The following is a 6,001-nucleotide window of genomic DNA, read 5'->3' on the forward strand; positions in this document are numbered from 1 at the left end:
GCGGCGGCCCTAGCGGCGGGGCGGCTCCTCCCCGGCCGGGGAGAGAGGGTGAGAGCCTGGAAGACAAGCGCGACCGCCTGCCCGGGGCGGGGGCTGCGGCGGGGCCGGGCGGGGCCGGGCGGGGCGGGGGCGGGGGGGCTTCCTAGAAACCCTCGCCAAATATAGTCAGCGGATAGGGGCATTCCTAGAAATGCGGCGGCGACGTCAGCCTCGACCTATGGGGGCAGAGCCTGGGGTTCTCCAAACTCGGGGGGGTGGGGCGGGGACGGGGAAGAGGGGAGATTCCCCACTTCCAATACCCCGGTGGCCCGGATGAGGGAGCCTAGGCTGGGCCTCCCTCCTGGGGGGCGGACAGGATTCCTCCACATGCGCTCCAGGGATCCCTCAGCCGGGGGTGTCTGAATGGGGACGCATCTACTTAAGATTCTGACTCGCCCCCAGATCCGCCCCCCCCACTTTCGGAACACTCAGTGACAGTGCCAGCCGGCGCTTTTAGCCCTTCCTCCGATTTTTCTCACTCCTCCCTACCCGCTATGAACCAACAGTAGAAGTTGGAGCTGCACCAAGTCTGGCTTCCACACCTGGCCGCTCACCCCTTGGCGGCCCCTAACCTCCTCTGGGATGACTGGAGTCCCTCAGAAGCCCCGCGTCTGAAATTGGATGGACATGCTCTGTTCCCAAGAACTCCCCAAAATACCAACCCACCTTAAGGCCAAAACATAAAGTTGTGCTTCCCCTTCCCCATTCCAAAGTCCCTCTGTTGTTGCTGCTTTCATGGTCCCAGGCTCTGGGAGATAGGCTGGAAATTGGGGGCTGGGGCATGAGGGTACCCTCTCCACCTGGCAAAGATCTGGCCTCTTGTGCTGACACCCGTTCCTCCCATAAGCTCCTCCCCCTCCATAAAGTACATGAGGTTCCAACAGTAAGGGAGAACCCCCTACAGCCCGCCCCCTTCCTGAAATCTGCCCCCCAACCCCGCATCCCTTTCCCAGAACCCCACATCATCCCACAAGTGTCCCCTCTTGCCCAAAGAGGATCCACATAACTGAGACATGACTTGTCCCCTTCGACTGCCCAGCCTCTTTTCAAGTAAACGTGACTGGAATGAGCCTCCCAGGATCATAAAAAATGTATTTGCTGTCCTCTGTTGGCCGACGGGTGTCACACTCAGAAAACACATCACCCAACCCAGTGGGCGCTCCTCATGCCATCAGGGGGGGTCCCGGGGGCCCCAGTCAGAGGAAGTGAGCCACACAGCCCCCTCCTCTCCTCCTGCCTCAGCTGCAGTCCTACCCTGCCCCCACCTCCCTCGGGGGCGGGGGGGGGGGAGGGGGGGGGTGTTCCTGGCTTGCAGCCACTGCCCTGGACTTTGACCCACTGGCCTTGTGGCTCATGTCCCTTCTCTCTCGTTGGATCCCAATTCCAGAAGTCTGGAGGGCTGTGCTCATCGGGAGGCAAGGAAGTCTGCGGTGGGGCCCTCTGGGCTCACTCTGGGCTGGGGGACCCCCAGGGGATGGTTTCTCCAATAGCAGCTTGGAGGGGCAGTGAGAAAAAGGGGGGCTAGGTCAGACCCCTCTTGAGGCAGAGGACTGTTCACTGATAATCATCAATCCCCATTTCCTCCTGAGGACCTACTGTGTGCCAAGCACATGGAATATACTGTCTTACCGACCTCACCGCATTACCTCACGGCAGCCAGACAGGAAGACTGAGGCGTAGAGGTCGGCTGTTCATTGAACCAATGCTTGCTTGCCCTCTGCTGATGCTGGGGCCACAGCGGCAAACAGGACAGGCGCTGCCCTCTGGAACTCATCCTCTCAGGGAGAGACCCACGTCAGCAGGGGATTACCATGCTGCCCTCGTGGTCCAGGGCATGAGTGCTGGAGCCCAGCTGCCTGGGGTCAGGGCACCATGAGAGACTGAGGCTGGGCCGGCACGTCCCTCCTGGGCCTCCCTACTGTCCCACTCAGGGCTGCCTCCGTCAAGTCTGCGTTGTCCTCTGGGTCAGTCCCCTCTTGTGGGGTAGAGCCAGAAAGAGGCTTTGCGTCCCCTCCCACTTCTTGCCCCCTGCCAGGACTGGATGCAAGTCCCTGGGCCTGGTTTAGCCTCTCTGGGCCTCAGTTTCCTCATCTGTAAAACAGGAGTTATAATACCCACCTTATAGGACTTGTAGGGGGATTAAATGAGACAAAGTCCATGTAGGAGAATTTGGCAATCAAAAAATTTGTTTGTCTTGTAAATATTTTCTTTTTATTTTGTGTTTAGAAGCTGCAGTTTTAAGTATATTGACAGAACATGCATAACAAAAGCTTCCTAAGAAGTGGAAAAAAATATTGCTGGAAAAATTGGCCTCATTAACATATTTAGACATTTACTTAATACATACTCCATTGGAAATTAATGATATGACTTATTTATTTTTAAAATTTTTATTGGAGTACGGTTGCTTTAATTGATATGACTTTTTTTTTTTGCGGTACGGGGCCTCTCACTGTTGTGGCCCCTCCCGTTGCGGAGCACAGGCTCCGGACACGCAGGCTCAGCGGCCATGGCTCATGGGCCCAGTCGCTCCACGGCATGTGGGATCTTCCCGGACCGGGGCACGAACCGTGTCCCCTGCATCGGCAGGCGGACGCTCAACCACTGCGCCACCAGGGAAGCCCAATTGATATGACTTTTATACAAACACTAACATTTCCAAATCAGTCTAAATAGGGGGGCGTTTCAGCTCTTTACCGTCTATACCCAAAGTAGAAAATCCCTCAGTTTCTGAATGCAATCCTGACAGACATCAGAAATGGTCACTCTGAGATCCTGCTGACATATTGTTCTGTACCTTCGTCTAAAGATGTTTCTGTTGAGTAAGTGTCCCTATGCTTCTTTTTCTCTTTGCTCTGATCTTCCTGCAGCTTCAGAGTTACATTTCAGATTTCTTCTCTTTTTGCTCTCATTTTTGCGGGAGGAAACCAGTTTGCCAAATTCATATGTAGTTCAAAATTGAGAACTGGATTTCTCTTAGAATCTTAACATTTGATCGAGAAGGGCCTCTGAGTACATTCACCAGATGGTTGGTTGTGCTCTGTGTTACTACCTGGAGGAGGGGATGTCTGCGCTGAGACTGGAAAGAGGAAAAAAACTGGGCCAGCCAGAGGGGTGGAGTCCAGGCCTCAGGTGTAGCACGTGCAAAGCCGGCCCTTCTGGGGAGCTGAAGTAGCTCCCTGGAGCCACAGTAGCCTGGTTCAAGGTCCTGTAGGACGCCCCCGCCCACATCTGTGTGCTGAGCCCCAGGATTCTGGAAGCTCACCTTATCACCCCCAGTTCAGACCCTAAGAGCTGGATGCAGAAGGCGGGCCCATGGGCAAGGTCCCACCAAAGGCAGCGAGGCCCCTGCCTTTACCTTGCACTTTAAAAGATGCCCCGATCCCTTTGAGGCCTGCCCTTGCCCATTCTGGCTCAGCTTCCCATGACTCAAGCTAGTGGCGGGCCTGAAATCCAGTTAAGTACCGGAAGCGCTGCCAGACTCCGGAAAACAACCCGCTCCTCGGCCGGAAGCCCCAGAGGCCCACTCTGGCCTTCTCCCAGGAAGGAGCCCCACCCGCACCCAGGTTTCTGGCCCAGGGAGGATGCCAAGGCCTAGGCCAGAAGTGCAGGGAGGCCACACCAGGAAGAGGGAGCCTTCCAGAAAGGCCTGGACTCCTGGCTCCCAGGCCGAGAGAGAGAGAGAGAGAGAGAGAGAGAGAGAGAGAGAGAGAGAGAGAGAGAGAGAGAGCAGGCTTCACCCTGCCTCTCTGTAGGTTTTCCTCAGGGTGTACAGGAGGGAGAAATGCCCGGTCACTGCCGTCTCCCAAGACTCCTAGAATATCAAAAATGAAAAACTTCCAAAGCAAGCATATAAAAATTATTGTACAATAGGTTTTAAACATTTGCATCAAACAGATGTGGACTTAAAAAACAGGTACACACAAACAGGAATGCAATCATAGCAATGTAGTTATGCTAGACATGGGACAGAATCAGGATTTATGGAAAATAATTTCTGATGTGCATCCACCGAGGTTCGTGGGACATGAGTCTGAAGTGGCGTCATGGTTGTGTTCCTCCCTCAACCCCATCAGGAGGTGGCTGTGACCACCCTTGTGATATCTTGTGGAGATAATGTTAAGAATCTAGCCTAAAAAATCTTCCTGAACACCAGGACTTAGGCCCAGTGGTCCTTACAAGTTAGGTCCAAATCTCCCTGAAAGCCAGAGGTTGCCCCACCCTCATCCCACCCTGGCCTCGGACCCTCAGCAGCGTGCTGAGTGGCAGGAGCAACTCCAGGGCCTTTCATCTGGCCCTGCCCACCTGCCACAGTGGTACCTGTGCCCCGTAGGGAACAACAGGAACTGGGAGCAAAGAGGATGAAAGGGAAAGCAGTTTCCATGGCCCTGCCCCTCGGGCTCTGTGATGTCAGGTGGAGACAGCCCCTGGCCTACCTGGGTTTTCTTAAGGCCACCCAGAGCCACAAGTCCCTGTGGGCCTGGAGCCTTGTGTTTCTTTACGAAACGGAAAAACACGGGGGCAACCTACTCGCTCAGGACCTGTAGCCTTGCTACCCTGCCTTGTCTGGCACATGGTTGGGCAAATTAAAGATTTTTTAGAACATGAATAAGAAGGAAGGGAAAGTACTGGAAGAGAGGTCGTGAGCCTGGGATGTCATTTCCCAGGAGGCCAGGAGGCGAAGAACTCCAGGTCCTGAGTAGACAGAAAGACAGACTGCCATTGGTGAGACCAAGGGGTCTGTGGTTCCTGGTGGGCTGGGAACAAGGTCCTCACCTGCTAAGGGGGTCATGACCCTGGAATCCTCAGTCCTCCTGAATTTGTTTCCTCACTGACAATAATGGGGATGTTGAAAGCATTAAATTTCATGATTTGCATGAAGTGCTTGTCCGGGTCTGGCACATAGCAAGTGCTCAATAAATTGTAGGGATTATCATTAGCTGTTCAATGGGGGTCTTGAACCGGCCATGCCTGGGATGTAGGAATAGATTTACAAATGTGAGGGCTTCTCCTTTAAGATGTGGTTGGTGTCCCTAGCATCAGTTTCATCCTCACCCCTCAGCCCAGGGAAACCAAAGTGGAAGAAGCACCAGGGTCTGGATGGGTGGGCCAACTCAGCTGAGAGTTGGCTTCTTGGAATTTCAACAGGGTGGCCAAATTGTGTCACGAAAATAGTAGAATGCTCCACATCCAGCCCAGGTGGAAATGAAAGAGTTGATCAACATCTCCATCAGCATAGAATTCTTCTCTGGAACCCACATGACTGTGGACCCATCACCACCTCTCAGACCAATACCAACTTTAAAATAAATGCTGTTGGATTTGGAGATTTTTTTTATGAGAGGTTGCAACTGGCAATCCACAGGCTGAGCAGGGCCCACAGATGTGTTTCATTTGGCCTACAGAGGCTTTAAAATAATAAAAATAAATTTGACTTGGTGGCCAACGTTTTTAAATCAGGAAATTTCATATTTAAATAATCCAGACTTCTGGTGTCTTTTAAGAAAATCAGGTGATCAAAAGATTTGGCAGGTGGTGGAGTCAAGATGGTGGCTCAGGAAGATGTGGAGTTCACATCTCCCCACAACTAGGGTGCCTGCCGGATACTGGTGGGGGACATCGACGCCCAAGGAGATGGGAGGAACCCCCAAGCGAGCCGCCGGGGGTCAGGCCAAAGCTCCTTTGGTGGGGGCTCTGAGTCCGAACCACTGGACTAACAGAGAACCTCAGACCCCAAGGAATATTCATCAGAGTGAGGTCTCCCGGAGGTCCTCATTTCAGCACCAAGACCCAGCTCTACCCAACAGCCTACAAACTCCAGTGTCGGAAGCCTCAGGCTAAACAACCAGTTAGACAGAAACACAATCCCACCCATCAAAAAAAAAAAAAGACTTGGCAGCCATGGGCCTGTCTTCCTGCAGAGCAACAGTTGGTTGGAGCAGAACAGTGGATAACAGGATAT

This window comes from Tursiops truncatus, chromosome 15, assembly GCF_011762595.2.
Source record: "Tursiops truncatus isolate mTurTru1 chromosome 15, mTurTru1.mat.Y, whole genome shotgun sequence".
NCBI lineage: Eukaryota > Metazoa > Chordata > Mammalia > Artiodactyla > Delphinidae > Tursiops > Tursiops truncatus.